At 59.5% G+C, this 21,835-nt stretch overlaps 1 protein-coding gene across 17 annotated transcripts in view; it reads left to right on the top strand.

Annotated features, from left to right (window-relative positions):
• Nucleotides 1-21,835, top strand: part of EPB41L1 (erythrocyte membrane protein band 4.1 like 1) — a 69,289-nt gene that overhangs the window by 9,959 nt on the left and 37,495 nt on the right. The window contains exon 1 of one of the 17 annotated variants that reach the window (XM_054845779.1): nt 20,827-20,918. The exons of 15 other annotated variants lie outside the window; for them this stretch is intronic. The gene's annotated coding sequence lies outside the window, so the exon portion shown is untranslated. Of the gene's footprint in view, nt 1-20,826; nt 20,919-21,835 lie in introns of those variants that run through there. One more of the 17 variants, XM_054845780.1, reaches the window with a different exon arrangement.

The following is a 21,835-nucleotide window of genomic DNA, read 5'->3' as shown; positions in this document are numbered from 1 at the left end:
CCTCCGGCTGGGTGGACTGCTCCGCTCCAGGGCCCCGGGTTGAACGGTGCTGTCAGTGTGACACCAGGGGTGAACCGCTGCCACGCGTCCCACGGACGGTGTGAGGCCGGGGATAGCTGGGGGGACAAGGTCTCGCTTCTGCTTTCGCTCCCTGACGTGCAGGGTGAGCCTGGGAGGAGAGCAAGGCCGCAGCGCTCCCCTTGCTCTGGGCCCAAGACGGGAGGAAGGTGTCATCATCTGAAAATTGGGGACAAGGAGCTCCGGGGCTGCACCCCACTGTCCTGGCCCTTTCCCAGGTGACAGGTGCACCGTGGGCCTCACTGCGTCTGCGGAACCCCACTGCCCACAGGAGGCAAAGGGTGCAGAGCCGGGCAGCACCCTGGGTGCATGGGGGGTCTACGTCCTTGCCGAGGGCCGTGGTGGGTTGCTGTGACGTGCTCCTCGGGGCTAGGGGTGTCCCTGGCTCTGAACGGGGCAGCTCGTTGCTTTTTATGAGTGGTTTCTCACCCGTGGTGCTACAAAGACCATCCCTCCAGGAGGGCTCTTTGTGTGGCCAGCAAGACGCCAGCTCTGCCTGTGTCCAGGGCCATGCATCTGTAGGGAAAGCAAGGAGAGCGACGGGGATTCTTGTCCTGTGTCTGTACGCTGAAGAGTTTGGGTGCTGGAAGACCAGTTTTGGAATTGGGGCCAGAGGTGCGGGCCCAACTTTGGTGGTGGATTGCCTGTGATCCTGCATCGCTGCGTGCCTCAGTTTCCCTCCGGCACGGGGCGGGGTGCCTGTGTGTTTCCGCTCTGGGGCTCTGTGCGAGGAAGGCTGGGCACCAGCCACCGCCAGTGTGGGAGCATTCGGCTCCTGGGCCATGCCTGGCGGGAAGCTCTGCCCCGGCGTGGGGTAAGTCCCTGCCGGGGGTCCCTGCACAGGGGTGGCCCGGGGAACAGGAGGTCATACAGCACCTCCACAATCACCCGTGGTACCCAGCCACCCCTTCACTTTCACTGGTGGCCTTGGTGTCCCGGGTGCAGCTGGGGGTCAGTGGCACGGGTCTGGGTGTCTTTGGTTTCGTGTTTCCGTCTTTCAGTTGCGTCTCGTGAGCCAGCACCAGGGATTTGGGGAAGCACTTGCACAGCAGAACTGCTGCGTGGCTGCACGCTCCGGGCACGCTCACAGAGCCACGTGCCGGTCACCTGTGAGTCCCAGCTCTCTGGCAAGTCCGGGAAACTGAAGCCTTGCCGGCACAGCCCAGGTCAGCTGCCGCTTTGTGCCGAGGGAGGTGTCCCCCCACTTCTGGAAGGGTTGGTGGTGCTCCCGTCATGGCACAGCGATCGTGCTGGTGATAAGCTGTTCATTTCTCTGTATTTCTACAGCTCCCTCACAGCTGATGTAATATCCTACCTCCTGGATGTCATGAAGGGCTTGCTGCTGAGATTTGGTAGGCAGGAGTGAAAGGAAAGAACTGTGTCCTTGGGAGTTTGCTTGAAGGAGATGCTCATCCATCAGTTGGACTAGATAATCATTGTAGATCCCTTCCAGCTGAGCTACTCCATCCTCCTCAGAAGTGGTGCACGAGATGTGACCGTTACCTTGGGGAAAATGGCACTTTGTAGCCACTGCTTTAAACCCTGAACAGGGCTCTTCTGGGGCTGCAGACCAGAAGATGACGACTGTAGTCAGAGAGCTTGGGCCTTCCTTTGGAAGGAAAGAGAAGACGGAAGAAGGCAGGGCTGAGCACGTGCCTGAGCTGGCCTCCCTTCGGTGGCTCCCCTTGTTCTAGGTGCTCTTCACCTACTCAAGCTCCTCTCCTCTTCCAACACGCTGCTTACAGGCTGGCCTTGTGGTTTCCGGGGTGTCTGGTCTTGTGTTCTCGCAGATAAGGCAGCTGACCTCCCCTGACTGCTCGATCCCAGTGCAAGACAGCTGAACCCGTGGTCTCTACCTTCCTCTGCTTGCTTCTGTCGGCGAGCGGTGATTGCCATAGGGGCAGCGGTGACCTGGAGACAGGAGCCGCTCTCCGCCTTCACTGATGGAGGAAGGGTGTTCCCTGGTGATGGGTGGTCCATGTGGTTTGCAATACCCCTGCCTGCTTCTGGTGTGTGTCTGAGGTGCCTTGCTGGTGCTCTGCAGTGGTCAGCCGCAGAGTGCAGCTGGGTGAGTTGGGTTCAGAGAGCACTGGTTGTTACCATAACAGCCTTTGGTTCAGTCTCCCTCTCCGCTGCACCGGAACAGCCCCGTGCTCCGCTCTGGTGCCATCCCTGTGTGAGGGCTGGAGTAGGAGGGGAGGGATGGCTGCAGAGCTGGTGGTCCTGGTGTCTACCTAGAGAGCCTGGTGCTTACCTGGGATCTGATGGCTCCATTTGACCATGGCACCTCTTGGACAGCCCCTTCCCCATCCAAAAAAGCTCACGGGGGCCAGCGGGGCACGGCCAGCTCTGCAGCCCTGTCCCCCAGGCAGAGCCCCCCGTGCTGTCCGGATGCGGCGCTGAGATGATTTGAGCCCATAACTCTGCTCGCAGGAGGTTCCTAATGGCTGCAAAGTGCAGATAAGCACAGAGCAGTCCCTGAGGTCCCTCCCCAGCACCATGGGCAGGATTAGCTCCTTATTATAAGAAATGGTCCAGGAGGCTGCAAGGATCACCTTTTGCCTGACAAATGCTGTTGGTCTGTTTTGCAGAGTAGTTAGGAAGATGAAGCCGTTCTCCCCTCCCCACCCTGCACCCTGTCCAGTGGTGGGACCCTGGCTGGGCAGGCGGCACTACGGGACCCTGGCACAGCCATCCGGAGCTGGCAGCGCTGCTGCGGGGCGGGTGTTGTGTTGGTGGCAGTGCTGTGCCTGCTCCCCCCACCCTGGCTTGGGGCTGCCGGTGCACTTTCCTCTTGATTTCGGGCCCATCCTCGCTTTGAGACATGCCTTGGTCAATGAAGCTTGCTCTGTGCCATCCCAGCTGCTTTGGCCTGGGCTGAACAAACAGGTTTGCGGTATGTGGCAATGTGTGCCCCGAAGGCTAGTGAGAGCTGCCAGCTCCCTCAAACTCAGCTTGGGAAAGGCTGGCTTCTGGCCAAACACCCTGCTTGCTTTGGCTGGTACTTTTAACCTCTTCTGCATCACATCAGTTAGGAGCTGGGCTTCCCCCGTGCTGTGTGGGATGAGCTGGGATGCCCACTCGTCTCTGACTCCCTCTGCCTCGTTGTTGAAGGCTTCTCTGCCTGGGAGCCGTGCTGGGATCTTTGACATGCGGCGCTTTCTGCCCGGGCGTCAGGAGATGGGGCTTGCTTTGGAAGATGCAGCTTTGCTGCTCCACTGGCCGTGCAGTCGCTCAAGTGCTCGGCAGGTCTCAGCGTGGCGGAGAGCTCTGTTCCCACGTGATGTACCACCCTCACCACTGGTTTTGGCCAAGGGTGTGAAGGGCTGAGCCGGAGTCCCACCTTGCTAAACTGGTGATCCCACTGGGGCTGGGTGGAAAGGAAGAGCTGTCCGTTCTCAGATCCCTGCGGGGGAGGACTTGTCAGCTGGGACTGGCGTTTCAGCAGCTTTTTCTGGTATAGCAGGACCCAAAGGATGCGAAGCTGCAGGCAGCGTCTGACCAGGCACGATGTGGGGTGGGGATCTGCAGGACTGGCTCCCAAGGGTGGGTGCAAAGGCTGGACCGCGTGCAGGAGAGCACCCAGCCCTGGCGTGGGTATGCTGCAGGGCATCATCTTCCAACTAGTGTGTGTTGGTGGTGGCACCGCTCCAGGCTTCTTCCAGCACAGCACCCCCACAGCCCCTGCTGCTCTCTCCTTTATTCTGGGACAGAGGCTTAAAGGCTTTTGATTTTCCTTTCTTGGTTTTCCTCCCTGTTGCTGAAGGAGTTAAACAGTGTTTGGACCACTTCCCATCCTCAGCAGCTACAAGAGCAGGTGCTGAGAGCTGCTTGGTGGGAGGCCAACAGGTTCTGTGGGTCATGATCGGCTCCCCTCATTGCAGCTTGCTGCGAGAGTCCTCTGCATGACTGGTATTTTCTCTACTGTGGCATTGCTGAGGGACCTCTGGAAAGGGCCAGTTCTTCATGGAGCCATATGCTTCCCCAAGACTCAGGTCTTGGCTTGTGTCCTTCCCCACCTGCAGAGAGGGCAGGACACTTGGTAGGGCAATGCGGAAGCTGGCGGGGCACCAGATGGAGCTTTTTGCTGCAGTGAGGAGCTTTTGGAGCCTCTAAGGCCACCAAACGTGCTGGATGGAGAGTGAGGCTGGGTCTCTTTGGCACTGGTGTTACCTGGAGGATGCTCGTCCTGCTCCCATGTCCAAGTGATGGCCCAGGCCGTTTGAGGCAGCTGGCACTGAGATGGCGTACGGTGCTCTGCATGTAGCTGCTGCGCAGATTCCACTTTCCTCCAGCCAAAAGCCCAGCGGTGCCCAGTAAGTCCCATGGTGGTAGTGGTTGGCAGTGTGAGCAGGATTGCTGCTGCTCCTCATGATGCTTCTTGTTCCTCACCACAAGGTTATGTTTTAATGATGAATTTTGGATGGAGAGGGCAGGAGGGCGAGGGAAGGAGAGGGCTGCTGCAATCCTGCTGCAGATTCAGCGTGGCTTTTGCTACACAAGACCGCTCAGCTGCAAGTAAGGCGGCGCTGGTACCCATGTTGCCGGGGAGACGGAGACGTTCAGCCGCTGGGGAGATTTGGGGGATGCTGCGGTCGTGCCGGGCGGATTGCCATCCCACCCCTTTGCTGCCAGCAGTGACAGCCCCAGTGGCTGTCCCTGATGTTGTTGCAGGGGAGCAGTGCTGAGCGGTGTGCATGCTGCCTTGTACCAAGAGGCATTGGTGATGGACCCCCTATGCCAGTGGCTCCTGGTGGCTGTGGCTGCACCGGTGCCCTGGAGGGATGCCCCAAAGTTGGGGCAGGCTGGGGAGAGCTGGACAAACGTGGGTGCTTCTGGCATGGATCAGGGACCCATGCTCCAGAGCCATCCTCAAGTGTGTCCCTTGTGCTGGCCCCGGTGGGGTGATGCTGGTGGGGGATGAGAGGCTGTCTGGGGTGGCAGGTGGCCTTGCCACCACTCAGCTCATCCACCTGATGCCTGAGATAGGCAGCTCCATCTCTTGGAAAGTCTAGACTTCTCTGTTCTGACCCATCATGGGCCACCTTCAGGTCCCTCATGAGTGACCAGGGACCGACAAGCAGAGGCATGTGGTGCCATGCCAGCTCGGGGGTGAGCACAGCGTGTTGGTGCTCTGCCAGGGCTACAGCCTTCCTGCGTCCCCGCATGGCCGTCACCCATCCAACGCCTGGTCCAGGCAAGACCACTGTGCTTTCTGCCTGCACGCCCAGCCCTGGGCAGCTGCCTGCGCTGTTCCCCCCATGCACCTTCCTCCCAGCTGTGGGACGGGTGTCCTGCCTGCCATCTGGAGCAGGAAGCAGCAAACCCATCGGGGTCGGCTGCCAGGTATAGAAGGCATTTCTCTCTTGTTCCCCTAACGCTGTGGTGAGAGCGCTGGAGCCTCGTGCATGTGGCAGCCGTGGCGTCACTGCTCCGCGCCCGGCAGCCCTGCAGCCAGGCTGGGCTCTGTGGGATGGAGGGGTCAGCCTGGGCTGGACCTTGCTGAGCCCAGATCTGCCTGGGAGCCACCGCTGGCTTTGTGTCCCCAGTGCTGGCTGAGGCTGCCCGGTTTAGCTGGGAGGGAGGGCAGGAGATCCTGGACACAAATTTCTCCCTTGGGTTGTGCCGTGGCAGGGCCAGCCAGCTGCGGCAATGGGGTCCTGCTCCCTGTGTCCCATCTGTGCCGGGAGCAGGGGTTTGTGCCCTATGGATTGGGACCTTCCTCTCTGAGCACGAGAGCGGGAGGCACTGGTGATCACCACACGGTGGGGATCTGCCCTTGGGCGTGGTGGGGAGGAGAGGCTTCGTTCAGGTTTGCTTTTTCCCCCCCTTTATTTACTTTCTTTCTTTTTTTTTTTTTTTTAAACTTCTCCTCCAGCCCTTCCTTCTGTCATCATTTAATTGTCCAAGTTCCCTGAGTACACGTCACCTGCCTGGGGGTAGAATTTGAGACACATCAAAGCTAGATGAGCTTCTGCAGGCACTAAGCGTACATCCTCTGGGAGCTAGAGAGAGATTAAACAGCCGAGAAAAACAACTGCTCAGGATTGTCCGAGAGGTAAAATGGAAGGGTTGGGGGAGAGTGAGGGAAAACCAGCAATATTTGCTTACCAGAAAATGTCTGCCTCGTGCTGGCTGGCTTGGTGGGTCCCCCCTGGGGTGAGGCCTGGAGGATGCTGGATGGGGGAACACCAGGCTGGAGCAGTCCTGCAGTGGGAGCGGGGGGTCTCCGTGCATCTCACCCAATTTTGAGCCTGGCGTGGGTTTGTACAGCTGTTTGTCAGGATTATATCTGTGCAGCACCTAAATGACTCTGATTCCTGCCACCCCTCTGGCAGGGTTGGCATCTGGTCATGTGGAAGCGGAGGAGCGGTGCCAGGGATGGAAGAAGTTAAAATTAAGTGGCAAACTTGGTGTTGTACCTGGGATGGAGTCCTCCATGGGGTCTGCGGGCACAGCGTGGGCTGGTGTGGGTCCGGGCAGTAGGAGCAGACCTGCACCCACCCAGCTGCCTGCGTGCAGTGAGGAGCTGCTGCCTGCGACTGGCAGAGACCTGCCTGCACCTGAGGGGGAGATCAGCCTTCGACTGTCAGTTTGGGGGGGGGAGGGGAGGGGGGGACCACTTTTAAGCTTTGCATTTGGGAATAATGTGAAGCAAATAGAATAAATCCCAAGCGGTGGCATTGTTTGTAGGCTCAGGACCAGATCGAGCCAGTGCTTGAGGAGGTCTCTAGCAGAATCTGGCTGCCCACATGCATGAGGGAGCACGGCGTGCGCCTTAGCAGAGCAGCCTGCCCTGGCCCTGCTGGTGCCTTTGACCAGTCCTCTGTGCCTTATTAAACCTGCATTCAAAGAAGAATGGGGGTTTTTTGGAGTTTTGTTTGTTTGCTTTAAAAAAACCTATAGTAGTAGTAATTTTGTTGTATAAAGTATCTACTTCCCATATCTTAAAGAAAACCCCAACCCACCTAAGATGTTCTACTCCGCTTCACTGAAGAACCTTTGTTTTTGATGATACTGGTGAGCGAGCTGGGCATGGGATGCTGGGCCACACCAGCCAGGAGCATCTCTCCTGCCATCCAGCATGGCCCGGGGTGTGGGTCCAGGGGAAGGTGGGGACCTTTGGGAGAGCAGCCTCTGGAGACCCAGCTGCAGGTACCTTGGGCTACTTTAATGCACAAGGCTTGGCCTCCTGCGGTGCTGGCACCCAGTGCCTGGCTGCAACGAGGCTGTTATGGCAGGGTTGAAAGGTTGTGGAAGTACCTCAGCTTTTTTAATGAGACTTTGGGGCGATGTGCTGGCGACCGCAGTGATTTCTTGCAGCACTGATGATTAATCAGACTTCCAGGTGGCAAAGTGAAGGAAAAGCTTGGTTTGCTCCATAGCTCTGACCCACGAGAGGTCAGACCTCTGGTAGAGACACCAATGCTGGGGATAGCTTAAGGAAGCCCCAGAAGGTCTATTTTCTGGTCTTGATTTTCCATGGTTAATATAGCAATTTCCTGCTCCTCATTCCAGCCAGCTAATCTGTCTTCACTCAGAAGTGAGATGAACAGCAGCATAAATTGCAGGCGGTGTCCAAAAAGACGTTTGCAAGAACAATTCTCTTCCTCAAGTTCCAGCTCCTGCCTGTTTCACTTACTGATCTGCTGCTTTTCTTCCCACGAACTTGTAGCATTTTCTTCCCTGCAAAGCAATTTTGAGATGTTTGGAGGGATTTTCCCAAGTACGCTGGCCTGTATCAGTTGAGAAGCAGCAGCGATGCTGAGGCTTGTGACTTGCCCTTTGCAGCTTGGGGACTTGCTAGGAGGGAGCCAAGCTGTGAGGGATGATGCTGACTAGAGCACAGGGCGGGGGGGCTCAAAGGCATCAGTGTCCTTGGGAAAGCAGGTTGTGTGGTGGTACGGGAGATGCTCGTTCCCAGTCAGCCGGGCTGGCTGCTTGAGATGGGCTCAGACGGCGTGAAGCGGTTTCCACTTGTCCTTTTCCTTTCCCTATCCAGCGTTTATCAGCTTCTGGAGGCAGCAACTGGACTTGGGGTGGGAGGTGTGTCTCGTTGAAAAGTGTTGCTCCCTTTCCTGTAGGCCTTGGGTCTGAGGCAAGGCTGGGGGCTGGCGGGGGAGCTGACGGGGCGCAGGGACAGAGCACAGCGTGTCCCCGGCACAGCCAGGCCCTGGGGGAAGGGGGAAGCTGGCGGGTACCAGGTGGAGGTTTCTGCTCTCACCTCCGCTGCCAGAGCCATTGCAGCAGAGCTAGTGCTGCTGGCAGGGACGTGCGGGCGAGGTGGCTCCTGCGGGATGCTGGTCGCTAAGCAACCGGCAGAGGTGGAGCTTGCTGGGTACCATCCCCAGCACAGCTGCATGCGCCGCTGCCTGTCTGCTCCGGCATTGCCCACATCGTCCCCAGGCAGCACAATGGGGGGTTTTACTGGCTGCGCCACACTGTCCTGGGGCAGAAGGGCACCCCAGGGTGTCTCTGGGCATCGTTGAACCCTAATTTGGGGTTCCTCTGCTCAAGATCACTGACACCCTCACCCTGGGGAAGGAAGTGTTCTTGAAGCTCTGTTGACCCTTTTGTTTGGGGCTTCCAGCTCAGTGCTGCTTCCCTGCCTGGTTCTGCCATTTGGCACTAGAGCAGGGCAAAAAGTGGGGAGCCCCAAGGCTCCTGCACCCTGTGGCTCACGTGCAGCCCCTTGGCTGGGCTGGGGGCTGTGGATGCAGGGTGGGCTGGCTGTGAAATGCTGGGGGAGTGTGTTTCCCCTCTGGGACAGACGTGGCAATGGAGCCTGGGTGCCTTTGGTCCTCCTTAGGTGATGGTTGCATCAAGATGGGGGAAGGCTGGATGGTGCAGAAGGGTTTGGGGAGGTGTCGGTGGCTGCGCTGCTCAGGTGTCCCTGCTCAGGGTGACTGCAGCCCTGCCTGCGTAAGTTGTGGCCGTGGGTGCCTTTTCTTTACGACCTTCCCATGCCGGGTGTTTTTAAGGCACTTGGAAAGTCTTTGGATCAAATGACGTCCTGCAGCATGGGAAGGAGCTGTGTCGATGACTGCTGGGGGGCTGGAGGAGGGGAGGTTGCTCTGGGTGGTGGCTGAAACCCTTCAGTGCATCCACAGGGCTGGTTCACCATGTGCTATCACATTAGAGGATGTCCTGCACCAAACGTTAAGCAACCCGCTTTCTCCCCTGCCCTCTCCTGTAATATTACTGCCCACAGCCTGTGCTTCTTGTTGAACCTTTGCTGGAAGAGCTGAATGCCCCACGCGCACCCTTGTATCATAAATCTCATGTCTCATTGCTCCTAGTGTGCTCCAAACTCTGCTGACAGTGCGAGCGTGCCTTTTAGAAGGTATGTGTTTGCCTGGAAGAGGCACATTCCTGGCTTTACAGGGCTGCCTGACGTGAAGGAGGGGGCAAGCTGTGCAACCTTTGGTTTTGCAAGAAGCCTTAATGAACTTCCACATCCCCCCCCCCGGGCTCCTTCGTGGAGGAGCGGGCAGAACGCGGGCAGCCAGTGGAGGGTGATGCGGGGGGGGGGGGGTTGGTGGCTGTACGGTTTCTTGTGCAGGGGCTGCCTGGTTTCCCGCTGGATCCGGGTGTGGGGACCTGTCCTCGCTGCACCCGTTGTTCCCGTGCGGCCGAGCTGCCGTGCTGCTGGTGGGAGCAGTGCTCTGGGTTGGGCTTGGGCTGAGCTTTGGGGTCCCCGTCAGCCCGCGGGCTGGTGCGACCGTACTGGTGTACAGTGCTGTATGGCGGTGTGGCTGTCCCCACTCGGGGGGGGACTGGCAAGCCGTTCCCTGTGGGGACATGCCCCGTCCCTGAGAGCCAGCGATGGTGCTGGCGCAGTGCAGCCTTGCCACCAGGCTCTCTTCCCGAGGAGGCAGCGAGGTGGTCATCGCCGCCTGCCTGCTGAGCTGGTTTGGAGATGCTTTGGGGTGGGTGTCTGATGGGCAGCAAGGGTGGCTCTCGGGGACGTGCGGCAGTGGCTCTGCCTGGGAGCCGGGGATGGTTTGCAGCCGGCTGGTGACAGGTAGGCATTTCTGCTTGTGCTACCGAGCGGCTGTAGTGAGGGGCAGGGAGCTGAAGTGGGAGGGCATCGGGCTGGGAGCTCCGGAATAGCGTTGGCCCTTTGGCACCTCCAAAGGGTGCTGGTGCCCAGGGCTGGGCTGGGCAGGTGCAGGCAGGGCCCTGGCATAGCCGAGAGCATCGATTGGCCTTGGCTTTCGGAGGGGAAAAGGGGTGAGACTGGAAGGACCTGGGGGTGCCGAGGAAAGCAAAGACATCCCCAGAGCACTAAGCAGGTGAGTCGTGGTCTGCTGAGAAGATGATGCTGCAGCATCCGGGCTCAGTGATGGCATGTGGCATGCTGTGGCTGGTGCTGCTGGTCCCGACCCACGTGCTCACGTGGCCCTCCGGGAGCAGGAAGAGCAAACCAGGGGACGGGGGGTGGCTGGGGGTTGCATTCTGCACCGGCTCTTTCATCTTGCTGATGGGTGGTGTCTGGGCTGCACTTTCATCTGGAGAAATCTGGGGTGGTTTTGCAAGGGCTGAATCACCGCTCTCCTGACCCACCAGTCGAGAGATCTAAGTTTGCGTGTTAATGACGCTGTCTGGAAGGTGTTTCTTGGCTTCCCAAGCTGTCTGCTGCGAGGGGTCACAGCACTTTATTCCTGAACTTATTTATTCAGCTGGGAGGTCTCACTCGAAAGGGCAGGAGTGAAACCTTGTTTAAAATGGCCCAATCGTGACTAGGTCTTGCAAAATGACTGTGTGCTGCCATGCGTGGCGGGAGCAGGGCAGCAGGGAGGAGGATGTGCAGCTTTTGCATCCTGGCAGGCTCGGAGGAGGAGGTGCCTCCACCCCATCCCGTCCCCCCTCCCCAGGATGTAGCAGAGGTCACGTTCCTCTTCCCTGGTTTTTTTCTGGTGCCAGAAGGACTGGGGCCAAAGCGTGGTGGGAGCAAACTGGACAGAGGGTTTGGTCTCTCGGGATGGACTCTGCCTCGGCTGCTCTCGACGCTGGCAGCTGAGCTGGGGAGGTGGTGAGCTGCCATCGCTGCCTAACTCAAGGCTGGCTTGGGGGACAGCCCTACCCTCTCCCTGCAAGCTCGGTGGCTTCTTAACTTTGCTTTATTCCCCCCCCCCCAACTTTCTCATGATTCATTTTTGACCCATGGCACGATGCCTTGGGTGCTGCAGGGGAGCTGAACCCGGCTTCCGGAGTGTAATTTGGTGAAATAAGCTCAGGCTGCTTTATTACCCCAGGAGCAGGGGATGCCACCACAGGCAGCAGGTCGCTGCCCATCTCCCGAAGGTGATGCCACTGGAGGACAGTGTGGTTTGTGGCGGGGGAGGCACTTTTCTGCCTGTCAGCTCTGTTTGCACAAGCCCAGCATCCTGCTCCAGGGTCAAATGTCTCTGTGCTGCCTGGCTCGTGCATGATGAGCGAGCAGATGTCCGGGCTCTTGGCAACTGCTGACATAATATAAAAACATAATTGCCCAAGCACAGATTCAACACGTGTCAATTAAGTCTGAGCTTGCTGGAGGAGAGCAGCTTTGCCAGCCCCGTTCAGAGAGGTGGGAGAGCCCTGTGCTGTGGGCTCCTTCCATGTGGTGGATCCCAAAGCTCGCGGAGGTGTTACACAGGATCATTGCCCTCGCAGGAGTGTGCTGCTGCAGGATCATCTCATCCTTGCTGCCTTTACACTGATATTTTTCCCCATTTGATCCAATTCATCACGTGGCAGCTCCAGCCTGACCGTCGTGTCACTGAAGAGCCACTGTCTGCTTCTCATCATGGTGCTCAGCGGCTGCTTCAGCCCTGGGTTTGACTCCCTTTCCCCAGCTCAGCATCCCTCAGGACCTCCAGGTCAGGTCAGTGGTTGCAGAGCACTCCAACTCAAGAGCCCAAGCTTGCCAGGCTTGCTCAGGGCTGGAAAGCAACCACCTCTCCTGGCAAAGGTGTCTGTAGTAGCCATCAAAGCCCTACGTTGATTTAAGGCCTGCTTGTAGGGCATGCTTGGGCCTGTCTTCAGAAAGGGACTGGTCCAGCCAGCCTTGATGAGACCTTCCTGCCCTCCATCGCCAGCCAGGCTCTGGGCTAGACGTCTCTGCTGGGGGGACAGGAGCTGACGTGTCCCTGCAGTTTCACTGGGAGCAGCCTCTTGTGGTTAGTTGGTGATGATCTCCTCTGCCAGCAGGCTCAAACCTCATTGCTCTTCCTCACCTGAAGGCAGGAGCTATGGTAGGACCGGGTCCTCCTGATGCCATGCTGTCATGTGGTGGGCCAGCCTTGGTCTGGTTAGCAGGACAAGGCAACAGCTCACTCGGGGCAGCGTGAGGTCTGCTCACAGGCTGGTGAGAAGGTATCTGAGGTGAAGAGGGAATGCTCGCGCTATCCTTCATGTTCCTAGTGTGACCTACTTGAGCTTACACCATCCTGCTGGGTAGGAGAACATCATGCTATGTTGGTCTGACATCTTTCCGAATGCTCCTGGCAAAGCGGGTGGGAGGGAGCAGGCTTGGGGGCGATGGGAAAAGGGTGAATTCGGGGAGCGTGGCTGTGAGACTCCACGTGTATGCAGTGACGTGGATGGACGTGTGGTGCAAGGCTCACGGGTGGATGGAGGGACGATGCCTGCAAGCACCTAACAGTGGCAGGGAGGACTGGATGAGGTGAATGGTAGTGACAGGGGATGGGTGAGCACAAAAGCTTCTCCTGGCACCCAAGTGCCCTGCTGCTTCTGCAGCAATTGAGTCTTGCTTAGGGGATGTGGTGCCTGTGGTCCTGTGCTTTCGTCCTGCCCGTTGTGCGCACATCTACGCGCTTGCTGGGCAGAGGAGCCAGGTCGTTGGGAACTGAAGGATGCCTTTGGTGTGAGGTGAGGGGAAAACTGCTTTACTGGAAATGGAGAGCATCAAGAGAGGTTGTGATTGTCTGGAAAAAGACTTGGATGCTAAAACATCCATCTGTGTGACTGATCTGAGTAACACAGAGAAAGTAGCGGGACGTGAAGAGGGAATGTAGAGAGGGGGCTTGAGACAGGAGCACGGGCATGAGGGGTCTTAGAAAGCTGTGGTCACGTACCAGAAAGCTGTGGTTACGTACCAGATGGCAAATCTCAGCACTGCGATCACAAAGCCTTTCTGTCCCAGCTAACAGGGATCTGCAGGAGCCGGGCAGAGGCGAGAGGTGAACCCCAAGGTCCATCCAGCTGTGGCACATGGACCAGACCCTCATGGCACAGCCAAGGCCCTGGTGGCTGGAGGAGGAATTGAATGCTTTCGGTTTGGATCCAGCAGTGCTCTGTGCCCAGCTGTTTTCTGCTCTTCCAGGGTTAAGCAGAGAGGAGCTCCTGGGGCTGGTCCTGCAGGACCTCCCTGGGCAGCTGTCTTTGCCTTGGTTCAGAGACTCTGTAGACCTGCTGCTCTCTGAGGACCTCCAAATAACCTCTGGGTGACCAAGGCTGGAACCTGATGGACCTGGGAAGACACTGTCCTGTCGAGGATGCTGCGGGTCCTGCTGGTTGAGTGGTGGCCACAGGGGGTTGCTGTCCCTGGGCTGAGTGAGCTACCATGGCTGTTGCCTTCTCCTCCACGCAGGGCTGAGCTGGCACCAGCTCTCTGTGGGACTGCTCCCGTGGAGGGGTCGTGGTGGCCTGGGGACGGTGGGGAGCTGCAGAGCTCAAAATAGTGGAAAGGCAGAAGGAGCTCTGCCCTCGCTCCTCGGGACAGGGACCAGCCACAGCCCAGAGCTACACGGAAGGAGGTTTGGTGAGATGCTGGAGAATACCTCTCTACTGTGGTGAGGATAAAGCCCTGGCGCAGGCAGTGATGCAGGGAGAGGAGTTTCCATCGCAGGGAACTATGAAAGGCTTGTCGGGCTGGTGTGGATGGAGCTGCTCCCTGTGTCGAGCCGAGGGGGATTAAATGACCTCTCGAAGCATCGCCTCCCCGCCGCAGTGGAGGGCTGCCGCGGCCTCCCTGGGGCTCGCAGAGGCGGTGCGGGGACCTGCAGGAGGCTTGTCGGGGGCGAGCGCACGGGAGGCTGCGGGGACCAGGGCTCCCGCGTCAGCCGCATCCGGAGCCTCACCTCTGTGAGTCAGCATTTTGCTGCCGATGATTCACAGCGGCGCCGCAAGACAGCCACGGGCTGGTGCAGGGCTGAAATTAATTGTCTGGAAGGAGGGCAGTGCAAGAGCAGGGAGAGAAGATGTTTTCCCTCATCTTATCGCTGTTTCCCAAGCCTGGCTGCGAGGTATGCCAGCACCGAGCTGGAGAGAGATGTGCTCAGCCCGCAAAGGGCGCTCCACCTCTCCGGCAACGGCCGGGGCACAGGGTTTGGTGCCCTGTCACCTTGGTGAGCTGGTGGCTGTGTCCAGCCGTCGTTGTCCTAACCTGGGAACACAATCCCCTGCTTGGCCGGACCTCCTGCTGTGCTGCTTCTGGCACGGGCAGCCCCTGCGACCTGGCGGGGAGTTTGAGACGACCTCCCTCCTCCCGTGCGTGTGTGGGGAGACATCTCTGGTGCTGCAAACCCTGCTGCAGGGCTCCTGGCTGAGCACGTGTTTCTGTAATTCGGTTTAAAAGTGGGGGTCACCCGCCTCCCCCTTCCTGGTGGGAGGCAGGTGACTCCCAGCACATCTGGCACAACTGTAAATCCATTGAGCTATCCTGAACCGACTCGAGGACAAGGGACACGTACCATTGTTATACTTCAAGAATATTATTTGGGCATCTTTCCATGTCCTTTCTGGGCTCAGATTCCCTCACCCTGAGATGTAAATTGTCAGAACTGCCCGCAGGTGTGACCCTCTGGGGAGGCTCGGCCCCGTCCTCCATGCTGTAGCTCACAGCCGGGTCGGAGGCTGAAGTATCGCGTCCTCAGCACAGGCGTGTCCGGGTCGGTGCTTTCCAGCCTCTGATTTCCTTCTCCTGACGGATTTTTGCAGAGCAGGCTGAAGCCCGATGGTGGTGGCGTTTTTTTGGTTACATTTTGCAAGTCGTTGAGGGTTTTTCCGTTTGTCCCCAGTTTGGGTGTCCGTAGTGTCTGGGCGCTCAGATGTCAAAGGACAGGTTCTCCCCAGCTCTGCGAGGAGACAAATGCAGTTGCTTGAAAATACGTATTGAAGCCTGACTAGTGAAGTATTTTCTTAGCAAAGTAGAGTCTGAGGCAGGTGAGAGAGGTTGTTCAAGGCCGTGGACCTCTTGCCATCCATCTCCAACAACCATTTGAAGGTTGTTTTCTGCTCTGGGGCAGCCTGATGGGAAAGCGTCTGGCCGCCCACACCGTGGTCCTTCCAGCACACGTTGCCCAGGCTCCTGGTTGCTATTTCTGGCTCCTGCTCAGCCCTGTGACTTGTTCGAGCTCCTATGACACCTTGTTGGTCCTTTTGCGTATCTGTGAAATGCTTCAGAGCGTGGAAATTTCCAAGTTACAGTTTTTTCCTGCAGCAGCTGGAATCCAGCTCTGCCACATGTATATTTTAGGACTTGGGTGTAGGAGCGGGCACTGCAGTGCCAGTCGCTGCAGGCACCGCTGGGGACCGGCGTCACGGTGGCTTTGGGACTCAGACCTTCTGAAGTGATGGCGCACGGCATGTTTGACTGTGCGGTGATGACGCTGCATTAATGTATGTAATATATACATTATATATGCATCCTGAATATAGAACAGGCAGGGAAAGCAGCCCAGCAGAGCTAATTGCTGCTGAAAGACAAACAGGGGATGGATAAAGGATATAAAGCCGAAGGGAATTGGAGTGAATCCGTTCCCAAGAATTGGTTTTCTGGTGTGCGGGCACTTCTCGCGTTGAGTCGCAGCAAAGCTGGGACGGGGCTGGGGGGAGACGGCGTCCCAGCTTCTAGGGGCCGTGACCTGGCGTGGAGCTGATGGGAGAGGAGAGGGGGACCGGGAGCACGTGGGGTTCTTGAAGGTGGGCACGGGGCAGCGCAGGGGCTGGGGCAGCTCTGCTCCTGCTCCTCCAGGCTTGCGGGCATGGCCTGTCCCCTCCCTGTCTCCTCTGTGGCAGGTGGGGAGGGCTGGGGGCCCCTTTCCTCCTTGCCCTTGAGGTCCGGTGAAGCGGGGTGTTCCCCCAGTGGGTACCTGCCAGAACCCCGGGTCTGGCCAGCACATCTCCCGGTGAGCTTTGCACCGGGTCTGGGCATGCCCGGGGGGGGTCGTTGGGGACCCCAGGCACCGGGGCACCGTCCCAGACAAACTGGAAAATGCGAGTGAGCCTGGCCGGCGTGGGAAGCCCCCGGAGGCTTCCCCGACAAGCAGGGCACCGCACCGTCCCACGGGACCCAGGGGCGCGGCGCAGCGTGTCCTGCCCTCTGCGGTGGTGGGAGGCGGCAGGACCCCGGTGTGGGCAGCAGGAGGGGGGGGCTGGGTGGGGTTGGGCTGCATCCCGCAGCGCAGTTGCAGTCCTGGGGCAGGACTGAGGTACCTTCTGCTCGGCACTATTGTTTTTTCTCCACGGCAGCCCCAGATGTGCCCACGTGGCCTGAGTCCCCGCAGCGTCCCATGGTGTCCTCTCTGTGGAAGGTCGGAGCTGATGAAGGAAGCCCTTGTGCTGCTTCCCACCCCATGGTGGTTCCAAGCCGACTTGCTTTTTCTTCTCCCCACCCTCTGTTATCCCTCTTCCGTCCCATCTGGCCTTTAGAACATTTGTCTCTGATAATCACCTGCAAGGCTTGAACATCTCCGAGGCCTCAGAGCTGTCCTTGCCTTGGAAAAAGCTAAAAACCTCTTTTCTGCTGTGGCTGGGCACCCGCAGAGGGTGCGTGTCTGTCTCTGCGCCAGCCTGGGAAGCCGCTGCACCGCAGGGAGCGGGGAGTGGGGGGGGATATTTCTGTGCACGGGACAGGGTTCCTCCTCTTCTGCCCACCCGCTCCTCACTGGAGCCGCAGGTCTTCACCAGCAGAAAGGCTGGTTTGCTCCTGCCCCGGGGGAGCTGGCCTCGTCCCGTGGGTCGGTACCCCCGACCCGGCTCGTTAGCGGGATGTCGAACCCTGAGATGGGCAGGGAGGCCATGCTGTGCGTGCTCTTGTTATTTAATCTTATTTGGTGACGCTCTGGGGTTTCTTAGGGTCCTGATCCCGCTTCAGTCAGTTGCCACTGGCGGGGATGTGGTTCATGGCTGCGCAGCCGCGAGGGCGCCGTTGCTCCGCTCTCCTGGCCGTACGTTCCTCCTCGTGGTTGGGAGAGGGTCAGACGGGGAGAAGGCAGAGCGAAGCCTGTGTTGGTGTCTTTAGGCGTTCAGAAAGCATGAGCCAGGTATCCCAAAAGCAGGGGAATTGGGTTAAAACCCAGAAATATTCTAGTAACAGCCCCTCCCGTGCTTGCTCCAGCCTGTGCGAACCTCTGAGGTAGGTGCCGAGCTCTTTTTCGCTAGTGTGAGGACAGAGCTGAACAGATGGTGACGGGGACAAGTGGGGTGTTTTGGGAAAAGACCGCTTCGGGCGTGGAACCGGCATGGTGTGCCGCAGCCCCTGGCTCCTGCTTGGGCTCTGGAGGGAGGGCAGCAGGGGCACGGTGTCCCTGCACAGGGTGACCAGCTGCAGGGTGCCGCTGGTGCCAGGAGCTGAAAAGTAATGATCAACCCTTGCTTGGATCTGAAGCACTCTGAGCATTAATGTCGTGTTTTCTCCTTTGCCCACCCCTCCCTGCCCTTCCGGGGGGGGTGACAGGTCTGAGTCGGAGCTGGGTGCAGGCTCTGGGCAGGGGAACGGTTGTAGGACGAGGCCCATCCCAAAAGCCTCCATCCCCACCGGGGTGGGAGGCAGTGAGCGAACATCGCCATGGCTGCTGTGTGACCATCCCCACGTGCCTCAGTTTCCCCCGCCGAGAGCTGGGCAAGCTTCCAACCTGTGGAGGGTGCCGGCGGGGCATGCAGGAAGCCCAGCAGCAAGGTGATGGCGGCGCAGCTCTGCCACCCTCCCCTGCTTGCCCGAGCCTCCTGGGGTGACGGGCGCCACGGGCGCCATGATCCCCTGCTCCTGCGGGGTGGGTTTGGGGTGGCGGGGCACGAACCCCATGTCAGGGCAGCCCTGGGGAGGACAGCACAGGGAGGAAGGTGCTTTCTCTCCAGCACGAGGCAAAGGGCTGACGCTGCAGAAGCGCTTGGTGAGTCTGGATCCCCGCAGCCCCTCGGCCCTGCCATCCTCTTCCCGAGCGGGAAAAGCCATTGTGGCCCTGTGGGCCGGAGCGCCAGCCACGAGCACGGGTATGGTACAGCGCGGGGCCCAGCACCGTGCTCCCACTGCTCTGGACAGCCCTTCGCACTGGCCCCGAGCTATGCCGGCCCTTCTTCAACTCTAGGGCTGCACGGTGGAGGGGCAGCCGGTTCCTGGGCGGGCTGGCTGTGCAGCAGCCCCGGGCACCCCGCCGCACCCCAGCGCTCCCCTCCGTCCCTGCAGGCAGGCACGTGTATGCCGGAACATGGGCAGGGTTGTCCTCTGCGAGCCTTCCTTACGTGAGGGATGTGCCCAGTGCTAGTGGTCATCAAAAGGTACTTTTTTTTTTAAAAAAAAAATGCAAATTTGGGTAAAGTTTTTCAATGGGTTTTCCAGCATTTCCAGGGCAGGGATTGGCTTTGCCAGCCATTCTTCCCCCCTCCAAGTTTAATTCCTACCAAATTAGTCAGAAACACCTCCGTCCCTGTTAGTGGGCAGCGAGGGCAGTGGGTCCCTTCCAGCCCAGCACCCTGGGGCCCAAGCGCCTCCAGCTTGGTGCATCGTTGCTTCCTGCCAGAGACGGAGGGAAGATTCTTTCTGCTCTCGTTTTCCCTGAGCTGCCTTATGGAGCCAGCACAGGGATATTTCATGGGGTTCAGCACTGATCAGAGAGGGGGGACATCCCATGGTCATCGCCTGCTCCCCCCAGGCTGGCTTGCTTGCTCCTCCGGGGCAAGCAGGCGCGGGACAGCGGCAGCTCCTGCTCCCTCTTGCTCTGGGCAGCGCTCCCAGGGCTGGGAAGTTTGGCTGAGCTGGGGCTGGGGGGTTGCTCCTGACGTGATAAATTAGGTGTTTCCTGTCACGTGGCAGGTCCAATCTGAGGCATGGCTCGGGTCTGGGGGTCTTTGTTGCCATCTCTCCCTTTCCCCCTCCTTTTCCTGTCTGTGTTTCATCTCTTCTCTCAGCTCTGGGCTGACTCTTCCTTCCGCTTTCTGGGTCTCCTCCTCCTTGTTCATGGGGCAGCTCTGGACAAGGAGGTTTTACAGTTGTGGGTGCTCAGAAATTGGTGACGCCAGCCCTGACCACAGTGGGAGAGGTACAGAGCAGCCAAGAACTGGTGGTCCCCAGCCCTACACCCCCGCGGCTGCAACCCCCCATGGTGGGGTTCAAGGCTGGAAACGCCGTTGAGGATGCCCAGGCTGAGACCCCCTCGCGTGTGGGGCTGCCTGAGTGCTGCTCCCGTGGGAGCTCAGCTCCCTGGCTGAGCGGTGCCCAGCTCTGCAGGGAGCTCCTGGGGAGGGGTGTGAGGGCTGCAACCTGGTCCCTGCGCTGCCGGTTTCCCCAGGGCTGATGTTGATGGGTGTGGGGATGATCCGTGAGCACCCTCACCCGTGGGTACCATTTGAGAACTCATACTGGTGAGCAGCTGGGCAGCTGGGGCTGAGTGGGGTTTTTTTTCTCTCTGCATCCAGCACGGTCAGGCTCTGTGTGGCCGGACCATGCGGGTGGGTGCCTGCGCCCTGATAGCAGGAGCCTGCTGGGAGTCTGCCAGCAAGTTGCCAGACTTTGCCTGGCTTGTGCTTCTTCCCCTGGGGCTCCTGATGGCTTGGTGTGTTCTGGAGTTTTCATCAGCATATGTCCAAACTGGTTGGTGGTACCTGAGCACTGGTCTCCTGCCAGTATGGCTGCACCTGGTAAATATTGCTGAGTCCCTGCCTGCAGCTGCCTGCCTGACCTGCAGCCAGCCCTCCCTGCCCACCCCGGGGCTACCCAGGTATGGGGTGCTGGGCAGCACCCGCTGCCATCCTGCGGCTGCTCTGCCAGTGCCCCTGCCTGTGCTCTGGGATTTTCCACCACCTCACTGAAGGCAGGATCCGTCCCTGCGGTGTCAGCACTTGGTGCTGTTGCGTTACAGGGTACAGGGCACCTCTGCGGTGCAGTACCCAGCCCCAGTGGTGGCTCTGTGGTGTTGTCCCTCCCAGGGGACAAGGGGAGGACAAGGACCCACATGCCCTGTGGGCAGGGATGTGCTGGGTGTCGCGCTCTGCACCTCGCTGTGGACAGGGGCGATGAAAGAGCTTCTGTTCAGCTCTCGCTGCTGGCACATCTCCAAGCTGACGTGGGCGAGTGGGGTGCTTGGGTACGTGTTTTGGAGGCAGTGCAGTGTTTGCTGCCCTAGGACCCATGCAAGAGATGGGAGGGGGCGATGCAGGAAAGTGCCAGATTAACTCGGGATGAAGATGTACAGCGGGGCCATCTCCTTGCTGAGCAGCCAGCGCAGGAGCCGAGTTCTCCTTCCCTGCCGGTACATGCACGGGGAAGGATCCTGGCAGGATCACAGCCTGCACCGGCTCTCTGGTGCCTGGCCCGGGATGACTCAGGTGTTTGCAGGCAAGGGGGGGCGGATGGGGCTGGCACCAGCATCCACGCGGGATCCTCCCACCGCTCCGAGGGGCTGCGGTGTGGGCACGGAGCTCCCGGTGAGGGGGGAGCCCAGCGGTGGGGTGGGAAGGCAGCCCAGTTCCCAGCTCGGCTGCGGTACACATCAATCACTGCGCGGGGGTGTTGGGGTTGAGGAAGAGGCAGCTCTGCAGAAAGCGCTGCCTCGGACGCGACGGCAGCCTGGCAGTGACGAGCTGCGCTGGAGGCATGGGGAGCTGGCACCAAGGTAGGGCTGGCCCCACCGCTGAGAAGACAACTACGCGGGATGCTCTGCAGTGCTGCTGTGGGATGCTCTGGGCTTTAGCTGGCAGCGGGTGCCCAACATGGGGAGCAGCCTGGGTGGGATGAGGGTCCTGGAGCCCGGTGGGGGAGACGGGATACTGTTCCAGCTAGGGAAAGGTTGGGGCAGGGCAGATCCCTGCCCCTGCCAGCCCTGCGTGAGGAGGAGCCGTGTGCAGTCTCCAGAAGCTGGGGACACCCTGTGTTTCTGATCCCCCCACCCCCCCACCATAACCAGGGCAGCTCACGTGGGGTTTTGGCCTTGCTGCAGAGCAGTGCAGGAGAGCTCTTCGGGCTGCACTGCGGAGTGGTTTGGGGATTTGCACATCCCCCAGTGCCCAGGGCTGAGGGCTGTGTGACAGCAGGGCTCAGGGGTGCGCATGCTGCCGGGGCTTCAGGGACCGCTTTCCGTGTCGGCTTTCTACGTGTCCCTGGACGATACCCAGGACTCCCCGTCCGGGCTCCTCTCTGGTTTCCAGGATGGGTGCATGACACTGCCTGTGCTCTCATCCTGCCTGTCCCCTGCCAGCTCAGGCCCTGCCCCGTGGCAGGGCGCTGGGTGCTGCAGCTCTGGTGAGCTTCTCTTGTTGTTGGGGGGTGACAAGTACCTGGACCCCCTGCCTGGTGTCCTGCAGCTGCTGCCACCCCTGTGGGCTGCTCCCTGTGCCCATCTTGCTCCCTGTCCCCAGCTGTCTCTGCAGCAGCCGTCTGTCCTGCAGCATGGCGGTGGGCTTTGCTGCCAGGATCAGCCCCACGGGGCCCTCAGCAGCTGCCAAACGCGGCGGCAAGAGAGGAGGGCGCTTGGTTGTTACCCAGCTCTGTGCATCCCAGTTGCACTGGAGCCCGGGGAGATGTGTTTGGGCG

Source organism: Grus americana, chromosome 17 (genome assembly GCF_028858705.1).
Source record: "Grus americana isolate bGruAme1 chromosome 17, bGruAme1.mat, whole genome shotgun sequence".
Taxonomy (NCBI): domain Eukaryota; kingdom Metazoa; phylum Chordata; class Aves; order Gruiformes; family Gruidae; genus Grus; species Grus americana.
The sequence above is the reverse complement of the archived record's forward strand: the minus strand, read 5'-3'. Positions and strand labels throughout refer to the sequence as shown.